This window comes from Hyperolius riggenbachi, chromosome 7 (genome assembly GCF_040937935.1).
Source record: "Hyperolius riggenbachi isolate aHypRig1 chromosome 7, aHypRig1.pri, whole genome shotgun sequence".
Classification (NCBI taxonomy): Eukaryota; Metazoa; Chordata; class Amphibia; order Anura; family Hyperoliidae; genus Hyperolius; species Hyperolius riggenbachi.
In genome coordinates this window covers 290,496,917-290,515,542 of record NC_090652.1, presented here as the reverse complement: position 1 = coordinate 290,515,542, position 18,626 = coordinate 290,496,917, and the positions used below count along the sequence as shown (strand labels likewise).

At 49.8% G+C, this 18,626-nt stretch overlaps 1 protein-coding gene across 1 annotated transcript in view; it reads right to left on the bottom strand.

Moving 5' to 3' along the window:
* Positions 1–16,641, bottom strand: part of ZRANB3 (zinc finger RANBP2-type containing 3) — a 413,220-nt gene extending 396,579 nt beyond the window's left edge. Inside the window, exon 1 of the mRNA XM_068245929.1 lies at positions 16,469–16,641. The gene's annotated coding sequence lies outside the window, so the exon portion shown is untranslated. The remainder of the gene's footprint in view (positions 1–16,468) is intronic.
* Positions 16,642–18,626: the final 1,985 nt, after the last annotated feature.

Here is an 18,626-nt window from a genome sequence, read left to right as displayed (position 1 = left end):
TTCCCTCTTAGGTAAGTGTTTTCATACTTGAGGTTCACCTTGGGAACACTTTAAAAACATTTTAAAAAATGGTGAACCCGTTCACAGAAAAAAAAATTGCATATTTTCAACTACATAACAATATCATTTCTATAGTGCTCATCTCCCATAGGGCTCAAAGCGCTTAGGCTCTCTCAGATTCAGGAGTTGGTAGTAGGATGAAGTATTCACACAACCAAAATTATATTTCTGCAAATGCCAAACTGAACAGGTGGGTTTTCAGTCTGGATTTAAACAAGTTCAGAGACGGAGCTGTCCTGATCTGCTGAGGTAAGGAGTTCCATAACGTAGGAGCAGCATGACAGAAGGCTCTGGAAACAAAAGTTTCCAGGTGGACTCTGTGTATGACTAGATTATTAGAACCTGTGGATTTGAGATTGCAGGGATTGATACGCAGCTGTAACATTACCTTCATGTATCGAGGGCCCAGATTATGAAGCGATTTAAGGTCAGTAGGCCGATCTTGCATCTTAAATCACTGTAACCCCAAAACACACAACGGTCTTCCGTTCCCTGACGCTGCAATCTGTGCAAACGTCTGATATTACAAATGGTCTGATATATCAGGCTACAGAACAAGGACAATCGCTGTTCCCTTTCTCTGGCAGCCAAACCAATTTCCTATGTTGTACATTAAGAGTAAAATCTGTCCCTTGGTCCAGCACAATCCATCTGACACCGAATGTCCAATATTCCTATTGTAACCAGATTTCATCACGACCTAACACCACACACTGACAACACACAGCTGACTAATTAAAAGGGATTCATCATTCTCACTGAGAATTGCTATGAACAGATCAGTGCTCCTCAAGACTTTTTTGTAATTTAATATTATTAAAAACTATCCTTCCTCTTCAATCTTTAGCCTGCATTCCAACAATGACTGAAACCGAGATTGCTTTTTTTGCCAGCCTGGAATTTGTACTCTGTGGAGTAAGGACTGACCAGAAACGTAACATCTTGCTGCATGTGTAATTCTGCACAGAATAGGGGCCCTTATTCCTCCTTTTGCGCATGCGTCGTAGGACGGAGCCGTTCAGGCTTTGGCTGAAAAAGCTGAGCACATCATAGCAACTGAAGGACTCCTCTCCAGTTTCAGACAGGCAGATTTTGCGATAGTGGTCCTTAAAGAAGTGGAAAAATATGAGATCTGTTGAAATCAAACCACGTTTAGGTAGACCAACTGAAATTTCAGTCACAACTGCCAGAAAAATTGTTCGGGATGCAGGTAAAAACCCACAAATAACCAGGGCTGTGGAGTCGGTAAAAAAATAATCAGACTTCTCAGTTTATGAAACCACCAACTCTAGGTACCCAAAATTGCTCCGACTCCACAGGCCTGCAAATAACTTCAGGTAAAAAAACGTGTCTTTCTGAAAAATGCTGTGGATGCACAATAAGGAGGCACTTGTAGAAAGATGGGCTGCATGATCAAGGTGCCACAAGAAAACTATTGCTACGTAAAAGCCACAAAGTGTCCTGCAATATGGAATATTACAATATGCTAAACAACACAGAGACAAGCCTCAAACCTTTCACAAAGTAATTTGGAGCGATGGAACTAAAATTGAACTTTTTGGACTCAACCATAAATACTACATTTGGAGAGGATTCAATAAGGCATATGATGAAAGGTACGCCAATCCTACTGTGAAATATGGCGGTGGATCGCTGAAGTTTTGGGGATGTGTCAGCTACAAAGGCACAAAAAATGTACTCAGAATTGTTGGCAAAATGAATGCTGTAACTTATCAAAAAGTACTGGAGATAAATTTGGACTCATCAGCCAGTAAGCTGAGCATGGGACGTACTTGGACATTCTAACATGACAACGATCCAAAACACAAGACCAAGTCAACCTGTCATTGGCTACAGCAACATAAAATGAAGGTTCTGGAGTGGCCATCTCAGTCTCCGGAACTCAAAATTATCGAGCCACTCTGGGGAGACCACAGAAAAGAATGATCCTGCTGCTCAAACTGCTAAATCTGTCTACCAGGGAGTCAACTAGTCCACACCCAGATCCATCAAAGGTGTGTAACAGTCCAACAAAAGGAATGACTGGGTCTCTACCTGAATTTTCGCAATAGGGCACTTGAGAAAGGCCCACAGGCCGAAACTTTGTTTTATTTGTAGCTATGATTAATTAACCTCCCTGGCGGTAAGCCCGTGCTGAGCACGGGCTATGCCGCCGGCCCCGCTGGGCCGATTTGCATAATTTTTTTTTTTGCTGCACGCAGCTAGCACTTTGCTAGCTGCGTGCAATGCCCGATCGCCGCCGCTACCCGCCGATCCGCCGCTATATGCGTCGCCGCAGCCGCCCCCCCAGACCCCGTGCGCTGCCTGGCCAATCAGTGCCAGGCAGCGCCGTGGGGTGGATCGGAGTCCCCTTTGACATCACGACGTCGGTGACGTCATCCCGCCCCGTCGCCATGGCGACGGGGGAAGCCCTCCAGGAGATCCCGTTCTTTGAACGGGATCTCCTGATTTCCGATCGCCGGCGGCGATCGGAGGGGCTGGGGGGATGCCGCTGAGCAGCGGCTATCATGTAGCGAGACCTCGTCTCGCTACATGAAAAAAAAAAAAAAAAAAAAAAACGTATTTGCTGCCCCCTGGCGGATTTTGACAAACCGCCAGGAGGGTTAACTTGTAACTACTGCAAAAATCCCAGGTAGAGACCCAGTCATTCCTTTCCTTTTGTTCCACTCTGGGGAGACCTCAAATGTGCAGTTCATGCAAGACAGCCCAAAAATGTACAGGAAATGGAGGCTTTTTGCAAGGGAGAATAGGAAGCTTTACCATATGATAAGGTAGAAAGCCTCATCCACAACCACCACAAGACTTCAAGACGTCATTGATGAAGGGGGAAATACATGATGTTAAGAACTGGTGTAAGTATTCTTTTGATCAGGGTCATTTGGGTAGTGATTAGGATTTAAAGATAGTAAACAGTTTTTGACAATAAATGGCTTCAGCCAACGACTAACCACGAGTGAAAGAAAAGTTGTTTGTTATTCGTATTCTCTGAAAAATGGTTAAGAATTCATAAATTCTGCCAGGGTATATAAACTTATGAGCACAACTGTATATACATATTTTTAATGCTATGCTCCACTTCAGGTTCATTTTAACTTGCCAAATGGCAGAAACAAGAGTAAATAAAGAGGCACCTAGTCCTATGACTTTGTTGAGAACCAATAAAGAGATAGGAAGATATGGTGGCTACGGCAGGAAGATATAGAGGGGAGGGGTTCTCACAACTACTACACAATTAAAAAGTTGTCATCTGAAGTTAAACTGGGGAGACCAAGAACCAAAGATGACCCCTTCTCAGGAAAATTTGGGCAAGGTGCATGGTTTGGTGATGGCAGACAGTACCGAAGAATAAAGGTAGCCGGGTCTCTGCTTGGATTTGAGATTTTAGCATAATTTATTACATGGTATCATAGCCACAAAACAGCATAACGTTTCGGCACGCAGGCCTTTGTCAAATGCTTACACACTCCGTTGGAAAAGCTCCATTTATAAAATCAATCAATTTACATAAACACCATGGCAGACAGTTCACCAGAATGAGAAGACATGAGGGATTCCAAAAGCAAAAGCTGATTGCATTAGGACAGTACTTGGATTTCCACCCATTTGAGTGCTAAAACATCTCATTGCAGATCTAAAGGCAGAGAGAAGCCTCTGGAAAAACTCATTACTTCATTCAAGAATCTGTGACTATGAATGACGCTTGGGCCCATCGCATTACTCCAGAGCAGCCTTTCTCAACCTTTTTACCCTGGAGGAACCCTCCAAATACTTTTTGGATCTTGAGGAACCCCTGCAAGTAGTTTTTGGATCTCGAGGAACCCTAAACATGGTCTTTAAAGGCTGGTGTGGCTGTTTATGTCACTGCCGTACAGTACTTACAGTACCCTTCATTACAATGTTTTCTTTTTCTGGTGCTTCTTATTAATGCGCTCATTATTATTCTAACCCTCAATTTAGTGCTTCTTTTTACAGTACCCCCCTATTATATAGTGTGCTCTCTAAACATACTTCTCCCAACCCCCACAATGCAGAAAAATGCCAGGGGAATTTAAACAATAACAGCAATATTGTGTTAACCTCATAAAGCAACTGTGAGGCCCTTTTCACACTGGCGCCATTAACCCCCCCTGGCGGTATGAAAAATTCCGCCAGGGGGCAGCGCAGCAGTTTTTTTTATTTTTATTTTTTTTTTAAATCATGTAGCGAGCCCAGAGCTCGCTACATGATAGCCGCTGCTCAGCGGCATCCCCCCGCCCGCTTCGATCAGGAAATCCCGTTCAAAGAACAGGATTTCCTGGAGGGCTTCCCCCGTCGCCATGGCGACGGGGTGGGATGACGTCACCGACGTCAGCAACGTCGGGACGTCATTGGGAGTCCCGATCCACCCCTCGGCGCTGCCTGGCACTGATTGGCCAGGCAGCGCACGGGGTCTGTGGGGGGGGCCGCGCGCCGCAATGGATAGCGGCGATCGGGCGCGGGCCGGCGGCGATCAGTGTGCTGGCGCAGCTAGCAAAGTGCTAGCTGCGTCCAGCAAAAAAATAAAAATTATGTAAATCGGCCCAGCAGGGCCTGAGCGGCACCCTCCGGCGGCTTACCCCGTGTCACACATGGGGTTACCGCTAAGGAGGTTAAGTTAGCCTATTTTGCCACAGTGCAACGTGACACCAATGAAAGTCTATAGGGCATGTCATACCTGGCCCGATGCGCCAGAAGTGCATAGCACAATGTCGGACAACTTGCGCAGCGACCGAAAGTCATGCAAGTCTATGGCGATGCTGATTTTATAAAAAAAAAATTCTGCATCTGCGTTGCAGTGTGCAAGAGTATTTTTTCAATATACTACTGCGCAATTCAAATTTTGCCCACAGGAAGTGAGCGCTAGAGAGCCTCACCTCTTGCTTGGCCTGCAGCCAGAAGGGAAATTACCATGCATTACCGCAGAAATTCCCAAAGGCTGTTTTTAGCACTGTGGTGGGTGCAACGCTCCCATAACGCCGGTTTCTAGTGTGAAACCATCCTTAACCTCCTTGCCGGTTATCCTGAGCTCAGCTCGGGGGTAACCTGCGCAGGAGGATATCTCAGGCCCCGCTGGGCCGATTTGCATAATTTTTTTTTTGTTACAAGCAGCTAGCACTTTGCTAGCTGCTTGTAACTTCCGATCGCCGCCGCTCGCCGCCGATCCGCCGCAATCCGCTGCGCCGAGTCGCTCCCCCCTGCCCCAGAGCCCTGCGCTGCCTGGCCAATCAGTGCCAGGCAGCGTTGAGGGGCGGATCGGGATTCCCTATGACGTCCCGACGTCCATGACGTCGGTGACGTCATCCCGCCCCGTCGCCATGGCGACCGGGGAAGCCCTGCAGGAAATCCCGTTCTCAACGGGATTCCCTGCATACTCTGATCGCCGAAGGCGATCGGAGTGGGTGGGGGGATGCCGCCGCTTAGCGGCTATCATGTAGCGAGCCCTTGGCTCGCTACATGATTTAAAAAAAAAAAAAAAATTTAAAAAAATGTGCGGCGCTGCCTCCTTGCCGGATTTTTTAGACCGGCAAGGAGGTTAAGGAGACACCGAAACGGAAAAAAAATTATGATATAATGAATTGGTTGTGTAGTACGGATAATTACTAGAACATTAGTAGCACATAAAAGAGTCTCATTTTTATTTTCAGTTACATAGTGTTTTTTATAACATTGCATCATTCTCTAATATTTGCAGTTTACACACTACTCGGCATTCTAAATGATTTTACAGAGCAGGCTAGTGAACTATTGGCCTGTTCTCTGCTCAAGAAAAAAAAACAATACAATGACTGACAGTTAAGATAAGCTTCAGAAGACAGAGCTCTCTGCCACTTTGAAAGTCGTGGAGCTCCATGGCCCTTTTGCATAGCTAACAACTGCAGTGTCTTAAAGTGGACCCAAACTAAAAATACAAGATTTCAGAAATAAAATTTATTTTCTAAATCATAATAATAAATAGCAGCCTTTTTTCAGCTGCATGATGACAAATATAAAATATTTTACATTTATTGGAGAAACCCCTCCCATTCCTTTTATATTGCCGGCAAATAATCCGGCAAACTGGTGGAGTAGATGGTGTCCAGCAAAGGAGGAATTGCTAATGGCTGCCACCTGTATAACCCTAGTTATGTAAAGAGGAGGGTGAAAAGCAGTCACTGAAATACTCATAGGCTTAAATGAGTGTTTATTTATATTTGTATGTGTCAGAGTGGTGCAACTAAATATTTTGAATTAAAAAAATGTTTGGTTTGGGTCCGCTTTAACTCTTCCTGTACTGGAAACAATACTAGACGTATATCTCTGCTCCTAATCTTTTATTTGTTAGCTGTACTACACATAAAAATCATCATTTTTTTCCGCTTCAGTGTCTCTTTAAGTTCAGTCAAAGGAAGGGAAGGGCGAAGTTGTCAAAAAAAGTTGTAATTCAATGTGTGCAATTCATGAATTTAGATTTAAACAAGAAACAAAACCTTTCAATTACCCAATCCGAGCCCCCTCACACATCCACTAATCCAAACCTAAAAAAGTCATCGTTTCACACCCTTGACGTGTTCTTTTATGCGGAGGGCATAGTTGCACTGATACATCATTGAAGGTCATGTGTGAGGCTTAGAGCGGACTATGCTAAAAAATAAACAATTCTTTTAACTCATGGGCATCAGGGTCAGGCTAGGAACACATGGGACACCGTCAATAGATCAGAGCTTACCTAGAAGTCACACACAATAGAAAGTCACATTTAATGCAATTATTCCAGGGCTGTGGAGTCGGTACAAACAAATCTGACTCCTTAGTGTATAAAACCAGCGACTCTAGGTACCCAAAATTGCTACGACTCTTGATTCCAACACCACAACCCTTCCAGCGCTATGGAGTGGGTACAAAAATCATCAGACTCCCAACTCCTCAGTTTATGATAACGTGGACTCCAGGTACACAAAAATTGCTCCGACTCCTCTACTCCACAGCCCTGATGATTGCACAGGGCATTATTACACAGAAGCACAGAACTGCCATGTTTACACAAAGATCACTACTACTTGCCAATAATGCACCGCATGGTAAGCTTCAAAGGCCAAAAAGTTATAATACAGCCTGTTAATTTACATGCAATGTAGAGGACTGATCTGGAGAAAAACTTTATCAGTGGAGTTACACATTAACTACTGCAATACTGAGCCAAGACTGTGATCCTCCCCAAGGATGGCATTATATTTGCAGTCTAAGCTCACGCAATGTCCTCTCTCTCTCCTCCACTGCTAGTACATGCACCGACAATGCATTCACACCCTTACACTAGAACAGCCTGTACCCTGACACTTCTCCCTCCCAAAAAAGAGGCGCTAGTCTAGTTTAGGGGACACAGCAGGGAACCTCATAGAGAAAAGACAGCTAATGTGATTGGGTGGACGGCACCCTCTTGAACGGATGTTTCCAATAGGTTGTAGTAAGCTACGCCCACACTATTCGGCCAATCACAACATTTTGTGCTGTACGAGGATACTGTGATTGGAGAATTATTCCCCATGAGGTTTCCGCCTGGGTCCCCTAAAATAGATTAGCTCTGGAAAACATTCCTGCAACACCCAGCCATCCTGTATACTAACAGCCTGTAGCAAGAGAGTGCCCCCTCATTAGGCTTCCCTTCTATAAATTAGAAATCCCCCCCCAACTGCATCTCTGCACTGGCAGCCTTGTGTCTTAGCAAAGCCCTAAATTATGCCCCCTTCACAGGCAGTCCATGGAATGTCCCAAATGCCACCTGGGCTGCACTGGCAGCATACATCCTGGAAAGGTCCCTAACTCCCCCTTGAACTGGCAGCTCATGCAGTGTCCCAGGTACCCCCTGCATTGACAGCCTTTGCTCTGGTAATGTACCCTCAGTGCCCCCTGAAATAGCGGACTGTTGCCTGGGACTGTACCCTCAAGTGTCTCCTGAACTGGCAGACTGCTGCCTAGTAATGCACCCTCAGTGCCACCTGAACTGGCAGATTGCTGCCTAGTACTGTACCCTCAGTGCCACCTGAACTGGCAGACTGCTGCCTAGTAATGTACCCTCAGTGCCACCTGAACTGGCAGACTGCTGCCTAGTACTGTACCCTCAATGCCACCTGAACTGGCAGACTACTGCCTAGTACTGTACCCTCAGTGCCACCTGAACTGGCAGACTGCTGCCTAGTAATGTACCCTCAGTGCCACCTGAACTGGCAGACTGCTGCCTAGTACTGTACCCTCAGTGCCACCTGAACTGGCAGACTGCTGCCTAGTACTGTACCCTCAGTGCCACCTGAACTGGCAGACTGCTGCCTAGTACTGTACCCTCAATGCCATCTGAACTGGCAGACTGCTGCCTAGTACTGTACCCTCAGTGCCACCTGAACTGGCAGACTACTGCCTAGTACTGTACCCTCAGTGCCACCTGAACTGGCAGACTACTGCCTAGTAATGTACCCTCAGTGCCACCTGAACTGGCAGTCTGCTGCCTAGTACTGTACCCTCAGTGCCACCTGAACTGGCAGACTACTGCCTAGTACTGTACCCTCAGTGCCACCTGAACTGGCAGACTACTGCCTAGTACTGTACCCTCAGTGCCACCTGAACTGGCAGACTGCTGCCTAGTACTGTACCCTCATTGCCACCTGAGATGGCAGACTGCTGCCTAGTACTGTACCCTCAGTGCCACCTGAACTGGCAGACTGCTGCCTAGTAATGCACCCTCAGTGCCACCTGAACTGGCAGACTGCTGCCTAGTAATGCACCCTCAGTGCCACCTGAACTGGCAGACTACTGCCTAGTACTGTACCCTCAGTGCCACCTGAACTGGCAGACTACTGCCTAGTACTGTACCCTCAGTGCCACCTGAACTGGCAGACTGCTGCCTAGTAATGTACCCTCAGTGCCACCTGAACTGGCAGACTGCTGCCTAGTACTGTACCCTCAGTGCCACCTGAACTGGCAGATTGCTGCCTAGTACTGTACCCTCAGTGCCACCTGAACTGGCAGATTGCTGCCTAGTACTGTACCCTCAGTGCCACCTGAACTGGCAGACTACTGCCTAGTACTGTACCCTCAGTGCCACCTGAACTGGCAGACTGCTGCCTAGTAATGTACCCTCAGTGCCACCTGAACTGGCAGACTGCTGCCTAGTAATGTACCCTCAGTGCCACCTGAACTGGCAGACTGCTGCCTAGTACTGTACCCTCAGTGCCACCTGAACTGGCAGACTGCTGCCTAGTACTGTACCCTCAGTGCCACCTGAACTGGCAGACTGCTGCCTAGTACTGTACCCTCAATGCCACCTGAACTGGCAGACTGCTGCCTAGTACTGTACCCTCAGTGCCACCTAAACTGGCAGACTGTTGCCTAGTAATGCACCCTTAGTGCCACCTGAACTGGCAGACTGCTGCCTAGTAATGCACCCTCAGTGCCACCTGAAATGGCAGACTGCTACCTAGTAATGTACCCTCAGTGCTACCTGAACTGGCAGACTGCTGCCTAGTAATGCATCCTCGGTGCCACCTGAACTGGCAGACTGCTGCCTAGTAATGTATCCTCTGTGCCACCTGAACTGGCAGACTGCTGCCTAGTTATGCACCCTCAGTGCCACCTGAACAGGCAGACTGCTGCCTAGTACTGTACCCTCATTGCCACCTGAGATGGCAGACTGTTGCCTAGTACTGTACCCTCAGTGCCACCTGAACTGGCAGACTGCTGCCTAGTAATGCACCCTCAGTGCCACCTGAACTGGCAGACTGCTGCCTAGTAATGCACCCTCAGTGCCACCTGAACTGGCAGACTGCTGCCTAGTACTGTACCCTCAGTGCCACCTGAACTGGCAGACTGCTGCCTAGTACTGTACCCTCAGTGCCACCTGAACTGGCAGACTGCTGCCAAGTAATGTACCCTCAGTGCCACCTGAACTGGCAGACTGCTGCCTAGTAATGTACCCTCAGTGCCACCTGAACTGGCAGACTGCTGCCAAGTAATGTACCCTCAGTGCCACCTGAACTGGCAGACTGCTGCCTAGTAATGTACCCTCAGTGCCACCTGAACTGGCAGACTGCTGCCTAGTACTGTACCCTCAGTGCCACCTGAACTGGCAGACTGCTGCCTAGTACTGTACCCTCAGTGCCACCTGAACTGTCAGACTGCTGCCAAGTAATGTACCCTCAGTGCCACCTGAACTGGCAGATCGCTGCCTAATAATGTACCCTCAGTGCCACCTGAACTGGCAGACTGCTGCCTAGTAATGTACCATCAGTGCCACCTGAACTGGCAGACTGCTGCATACTAATGTACCCTCAGTGCCACCTGAACTGGCAGACTGCTGCCTAGTATTGTACCCTCAGTGCCACCTGAACTGGCAGACTGCTGCCTAGTAATGTACCCTCAGTGCCTCCTGAACTGGCAGACTGCTGCCTAGTAATGTACCCTCAGTGCCACCTGAACTGGCAGACTGCTGCCTAGTAATGTACCCTCAGTGCCCCCTGAACTGGCAAACTGCTGCCTAGTAATGTACCCTTAGTGCCACCTGAACTGTCAGACTGCTGCCTAGTACTGTACCCTCAATGCCACCTGAACTGGCAGACTGCTGCCTAGTAATGTACCCTCAGTGCCCCCTGAACTGGCAAACTGCTGCCTAGTAATGTACCCTCAGTGCCACCTGAACTGGCAGACTGCAGTCTAGTAATGTACCCTCAATGCCACCTGAACTGGCAGACTGCTGCCTAGTAATGTATCCTCGGTGCCACCTGAACTGGCAGACTGCTGCCTAGTAATGGACCCTCAGTGCCACCTGAACTGGCAGACTGCTGCCTAGTACTGTACCCTCGGTGCCACCTGAACTGGCAGACTGCTGCCTAGTAATGTACCCTCGGTGCCACCTGAACTGTCAGACTGCTGCCTAGTAATGTACCCTCAGTGCCACCTGAACTGGCAAACTGCTGCCTAGTAATGTACCCTCAGTGCCACCTGAACTGGCAGACTACTGCCTAGTAACCTAAACTGGCAGACTGCTGCCTAATGTACCCTCAGTGCCACCTGAACTGGCAGACTGCTGCCTAGTACTGTACCCTCGGTGCCACCTGAACTGGCAGACTGCTGCCTAGTACTGTACCCTCAATGCCACCTGAACTGGCAGACTGCTGCCTAGTACTGTACCCTCAGTGCCACCTGAACTGGCAGACTACTGCCTAGTACTGTACCCTCAATGCCACCTGAACTGGCAGACTGCTGCCTAGTATTGTACCCTCAGTGCCACCTGAACTGGCAGACTGCTGCCTAGTAATGCACCCTTAGTGCCACCTGAACTGGCAGACTGCTGCCTAGTAATGCACCCTCAGTGCCACCTGAACTGGCAGACTGCTGCCTAGTAATGTATCCTCGGTGCCACCTGAACTGGCAGACTGCTGCCTAGTAACGTACCCTCAGTGCCACCTGAACTGGCAAACTGCTGCCTAGTAATGTACCCTCAGTGCCACCTGAACTGGCAGACTGCTGCCTAGTAACCTGAACTGGCAGACTGCTGCCTAATAATGTACCCTCAGTGCCACCTGAACTGGCAAACTGCTGCCTAGTACTGTGCCCTCAATGCCACCTGAACTGGCAGACTGCTGCCTAGTACTGTACCCTCAGTGCCACCTGAACTGGCAGACTACTGCCTAGTACTGTACCCTCAATGCCACCTGAACTGGCAGACTGCTGCCTAGTACTGTACCCTCAGTGCCACCTGAACTGGCAGACTGCTGCCTAGTAATGCACCCTTAGTGCCACCTGAACTGGCAGACTGCTGCCTAGTAATGCACCCTCAGTGCCACCTGAACTGGCAGACTGCTGCCTAGTAATGTATCCTCGGTGCCACCTGAACTGGCAGACTGCTGCCAAGTAACGTACCCTCAGTGCCACCTGAACTGGCAGACTGCTGCCTAATAATGTATCCTCGGTGCCACCTGAACTGGCAGACTGCTGCCTAGTAATGTATCCTCGGTGCCACCTGAACTGGCAGACTGCTGCCTAGTAATGTACCCTCAGTGCCACCTGAACTGGCAGACTGCTGCCTAGTCAGTGTTCTCCCCAGGCTCTTTTAGCCGGGTGCTCCACCCGGCTAGTTTTGGTGAGCACCCAGCTGTAATCAGCTCACCTCCTCCTATGCTGTGAGCAGAGTTGTGCACAGAAGCACCAGCCCTGCATTCTCTCATCTTGCCCCACCCGGCTACTTTTTCATGCCACCCGGCTACTTTTTCTTGCCACCCGGCTGGAAATAATTTCTGGGGAGAACACTGCTAGTAATGTACCCTCAGTGCCACCTGAACTGGCAGACTGCTGCCTAGTAATGTACCCTCAGTGCCACCTGAACTGGCAGACTGCTGCCTAGTAATGTACCCTCAGTGCCACCTGAACTGGCAGACTGCTGCCTAGTAATGTACCCTCAGTGCCACCTGAACTGGCAGACTGCTGCCTAGTAATGTACCCTCAGTGCCACCTGAACTGGCAGACTGCTGCCTAGTACTGTACCCTCAGTGCCACCTGAACTGGCAGACTGCTGCCTAGTAAAGTATCCTCTTTGCCACCTGAACTGGCAGACTGCTGCCTAGTAATGTACCCTCGGTGCCACCTGAACTGTCAGACTGCTACCTAGTAATGTACCCTCAGTTGCCTCTGAACTGGCAGACTGCTACCTAGTAATGTATCCTCGGTGCCACCTGAACTGGCAGACTGCTGCCTAGTAATGCACCCTCAGTGCCACCTGAACTGGCAGACTGCTGCCTAGTACTGTACCCTCAGTGCCACCTGAACTGGCAGACTGCTGCCTAGTAATGCACCCTCAGTGCCACCTGAACTGGCAGACTGCTGCCTAGTAATGTACCCTCAGTGCCACCTGAACTGGCAGACTGCTGCCTAGTAATGTACCCTCAGTGCCACCTGAACTGGCAGACTGCTGCCTAGTAATGTACCCTCAGTGCCACCTGAACTGGCAGACTGCTGCCTAGTAATGTACCCTCAGTGCCACCTGAACTGGCAGACTGCTGCCTAGTACTGTATCCTCAATGCCACCTGAACTGTCAGACTGCTGCCTAGTACTGTATCCTCAATGCCACCTGAACTGTCAGACTGCTGCCTAGTACTGTATCCTCAATGCCACCTGAACTGTCAGACTGCTGCCTAGTAATGTACCCTCAGTGCCACCTGAACTGGCAGACTGCTGCCTAGTAATGTGCCCTCAGTGCCACCTGAACTGGCAGAATGCTGCCTAGTAATGTACCCTCAATGCCACCTGAACTGTCAGACTGCTGCCTAGTACTGTACCCTCAGTGCCACCTGAACTGTCAGACTGCTGCCTAGTTATGTACCCTCAGTGCCACCTGAACTGGCAGACTGCTGCCTAGTTATGTACCCTCAGTGCCACCTGAACTGGCAGACTGCTGCCTAGTACTGTACCCTCAGTGCCACCTGAACTGTCAGACTGCTGCCTAGTACTGTACCCTCAGTGCCACCTGAACTGGCAGACTGCTGCCTAGTACTGTACCCTCAGTGCCACCTGAACTGTCAGACTGCTGCCTAGTACTGTACCCTCAGTGCCACCTGAACTGTCAGACTGCTGCCTAGTACTGTACCCTCAGTGCCACCTGAACTGGCAGACTGCTGCCTAGTACTGTACCCTCAGTGCCACCTGAACTGGCAGACTACTGCCTAGTAATGTACCCTCAGTGCCACCTGAACTGGCAAACTGCTGCCTAGTACTGTGCCCTCAATGCCACCTGAACTGGCAGACTGCTGCCTAGTACTGTACCCTCAGTGCCACCTGAACTGGCAGACTACTGCCTAGTACTGTACCCTCAATGCCACCTGAACTGGCAGACTGCTGCCTAGTACTGTACCCTCAGTGCCACCTGAACTGGCAGACTGCTGCCTAGTAATGCACCCTTAGTGCCACCTGAACTGGCAGACTGCTGCCTAGTAATGCACCCTCAGTGCCACCTGAACTGGCAGACTGCTGCCTAGTAATGTATCCTCGGTGCCACCTGAACTGGCAGACTGCTGCCAAGTAACGTACCCTCAGTGCCACCTGAACTGGCAGACTGCTGCCTAATAATGTATCCTCGGTGCCACCTGAACTGGCAGACTGCTGCCTAGTAATGTATCCTCGGTGCCACCTGAACTGGCAGACTGCTGCCTAGTAATGTACCCTCAGTGCCACCTGAACTGGCAGACTGCTGCCTAGTCAGTGTTCTCCCCAGGCTCTTTTAGCCGGGTGCTCCACCCGGCTAGTTTTGGTGAGCACCCAGCTGTAATCAGCTCACCTCCTCCTATGCTGTGAGCAGAGTTGTGCACAGAAGCACCAGCCCTGCATTCTCTCATCTTGCCCCACCCGGCTACTTTTTCATGCCACCCGGCTACTTTTTCTTGCCACCCGGCTGGAAATAATTTCTGGGGAGAACACTGCTAGTAATGTACCCTCAGTGCCACCTGAACTGGCAGACTGCTGCCTAGTAATGTACCCTCAGTGCCACCTGAACTGGCAGACTGCTGCCTAGTAATGTACCCTCAGTGCCACCTGAACTGGCAGACTGCTGCCTAGTAATGTACCCTCAGTGCCACCTGAACTGGCAGACTGCTGCCTAGTAATGTACCCTCAGTGCCACCTGAACTGGCAGACTGCTGCCTAGTACTGTACCCTCAGTGCCACCTGAACTGGCAGACTGCTGCCTAGTAAAGTATCCTCTTTGCCACCTGAACTGGCAGACTGCTGCCTAGTAATGTACCCTCGGTGCCACCTGAACTGTCAGACTGCTACCTAGTAATGTACCCTCAGTTGCCTCTGAACTGGCAGACTGCTACCTAGTAATGTATCCTCGGTGCCACCTGAACTGGCAGACTGCTGCCTAGTAATGCACCCTCAGTGCCACCTGAACTGGCAGACTGCTGCCTAGTACTGTACCCTCAGTGCCACCTGAACTGGCAGACTGCTGCCTAGTAATGCACCCTCAGTGCCACCTGAACTGGCAGACTGCTGCCTAGTAATGTACCCTCAGTGCCACCTGAACTGGCAGACTGCTGCCTAGTAATGTACCCTCAGTGCCACCTGAACTGGCAGACTGCTGCCTAGTAATGTACCCTCAGTGCCACCTGAACTGGCAGACTGCTGCCTAGTAATGTACCCTCAGTGCCACCTGAACTGGCAGACTGCTGCCTAGTACTGTATCCTCAATGCCACCTGAACTGTCAGACTGCTGCCTAGTACTGTATCCTCAATGCCACCTGAACTGTCAGACTGCTGCCTAGTACTGTATCCTCAATGCCACCTGAACTGTCAGACTGCTGCCTAGTAATGTACCCTCAGTGCCACCTGAACTGGCAGACTGCTGCCTAGTAATGTGCCCTCAGTGCCACCTGAACTGGCAGAATGCTGCCTAGTAATGTACCCTCAATGCCACCTGAACTGTCAGACTGCTGCCTAGTACTGTACCCTCAGTGCCACCTGAACTGTCAGACTGCTGCCTAGTTATGTACCCTCAGTGCCACCTGAACTGGCAAACTGCTGCCTAGTTATGTACCCTCAGTGCCACCTGAACTGGCAGACTGCTGCCTAGTACTGTACCCTCAGTGCCACCTGAACTGTCAGACTGCTGCCTAGTACTGTACCCTCAGTGCCACCTGAACTGGCAGACTGCTGCCTAGTACTGTACCCTCAGTGCCACCTGAACTGTCAGACTGCTGCCTAGTACTGTACCCTCAGTGCCACCTGAACTGGCAGACTGCTGCCTAGTACTGTACCCTCAGTGCCACCTGAACTGGCAGACTGCTGCCTAGTACTGTACCCTCAGTGCCACCTGAACTGGCAGACTGCTGCCTAGTTATGTACCCTCAGTGCCACCTGAACTGGCAGACTGCTGCCTAGTACTGTACCCTCAGTGCCACCTGAACTGTTAGACTGCTGCCTAGTACTGTACCCTCAGTGCCACCTGAACTGGCAGACTGCTGCCTAGTAATGTACCCTCAGTGCCACCTGAACTGGCAGACTGCTGCCTAGTACTGTACCCTCAGTGCCACCTGAACTGGCAGACTGCTGCCTAGTAATGTACCCTCAGTGCCACCTGAACTGGCAGACTGCTGCCTAGTACTGTACCCTCAGTGCCACCTGAACTGTCAGACTGTTGCCTAGTACTGTACTCTCAGTGCCACCTGAACTGGCAGACTGCTGCCTAGTACTGTACCCTCAGTGACACCTGAACTGGCAGACTGCTGCCTAGTACTGTACCCTCAATGCCACCTGAACTGGCAGATTGGTCCTGGCCATGCCACCCTGCATAACAGCCTGTGTCTTGGCTCTACCTCTGCAGATCCCCGGCATGCATCAACACCCAGCACTCACAGCACGTCCCGCTCCAGTTATATCACACAGCCCGCTGTTCGTTCCCGCCCTGCGTCAGGACTCAGGATCCCGGCAGAATTACGTCATTCAAAGTTCGCGCGAGGCTGGCGGAAGGAGGCTGGAGCTGCTGGAGAAAGTTGTGTGTTGGGCGGGCAGAACATAGAGCGCGGGTCACTTGCGACAGAGTATGGCTGGAAACCCCGCCCCCTGTACGCTCATGTCATGGAGAGCCCCGCCCCCTGCCAGCCCATGTCATGGAGAGCCCCGCTTCCTGCCCACACATGTCATGGAGAGCCCCGCCCCCTGCCAGCACATGTCTTGCAGCAGTAATGTGGTGGGAGATTTTCTGGGTGATTTGAAGGTGGTCCGGAGGGGGCGGGGGGGGTTTATGCAAATGACTCACTGACCACCTCGCAATGCCGCTGCGTCTGGGTGTAAAGTACACTGGAGAAATTTAAATAAAACTGCAAGGTGTAAAGAAGAACTACTCAGGTGCAAAATCAGTTTATAAAATTGTGCAGTTGCTCAGAATCGTTTATCTGGACCTTTGTATAGGTCCATAGCTAGGGATCCTCTTAGGTAGCCCTGTCCCTCTTTCCTCCTCATTTGTCCCTCTTTCAGGACTTTGTCCCTCTTTCTATGTAAATATATATATATATATATATATATATATATATATATATATATACTGTATTTCTCTATTATAAAAATGTATTTGATTGACTTTAAACTTTATTCCCATCCTTTAAATTGATATGTTGCTAATTTTGAAATGTTAATCTGAAGTTATATGAACCAGTGTGGTTTGAACTATAAAACAACGTATTTTTCTTAGGAAATCATTATGGTATGCGTAACTAGGGGTGTGATGGGGGCGTGGGCTGAGGTGTGGCTTAAGTGTTCCTCTTTCTTATCTCAAAAAGTTGTAAGGTATGTAGGTAGCCAGTTATAGGTGCCTCAAATATAGGTAGCCAAGTATAGATACACCCAGTATAGATAGCCAGCTATAGGTACACCCAGTATAGATAGCCAGCTATAGGTGCATCAGGTATAAATAGCCAGCTATAGGTGCTCCAAGTATAAGTAGCTAGCTATAGGGAGTACAGTTGAAATCGGCGCCGGTAGACTTGGGCGCAGGATACAGCGGTATATAGCTGATCCTGCTTCTGCACAAGTCTGGGCCGATTTAATTACTATTCCCCCTCCAGGCCGACATGGATAGTGGGGGAATGAAATAATTCGGCTTCCAGCGATTGCTGGAGGCCGAATTATTATGTTTTTAAGCAACCTCCGCTCCGTCTTCTGACGGAGCCGACGTTACTCACCGAGCGCTTCAATAGGAATGATTCCTATTGAAGTCTATGGAGGAGCCGGCTGCGCCCAAATCTAGCAGCGCTGAAAAGCACTGCTCCGAGCTATAGGTGCCCCCCATATAGGTAGCCAGCTATAGGTGCTTCAAGTATAAATAGCCAGCTATAGGTGCCTCCAGTATATACAGCAAGTTATAGGTGCCCTCAGTATAGGTTAACTAGCTATAGGTGCTGCATACACCCTGCCGACAGCTCCACGCCAATTGACGTGAACACGGCGGCAGCCCCAGGACCGCACCACGTCGATTGGTGTGAATGGCTAGGGGCACGGATTGCAGGGGATTGCGTGCGCATTCCCGCTGGAATGACGGAGCTCTGCTCTGCTATTGGTCTCCCAGCAGCAATCGCTGCTCGGAGACTGTTAGACAGTGAAACCGCCGTCTTATAGGTCTGTACAGCGCTGCCATCTAAGGCAGCACTGTACTGGGGACAGCCCTCCCGGCAGGTTGAAGCCTATGACAGCCAATCACAGTGATTGGCTGGCGGGAGGAGGGAGGGCAGGGATAGTGCGAAATAAATAAATAGCAAAATGTATTTAAAAATAAATCAAATAAATATTATTATAGAAATAAACATTCCAGCAGGGATGAGAGCCCACCAACAGAGAGCTCTGCCTAATGCCTGCCTAAACCTAACCCCCCCCCCCTCTCCCCCCGACGCACACTGCCTGCCTAAATCTAACACCCGCACACACACACACACACACACACACACTACCTACCTTATGCGTGAACAGGGCCAGATTTACCCATAGGCGTCTAGGCGAGTGCCTACAAGTGGCCCATATA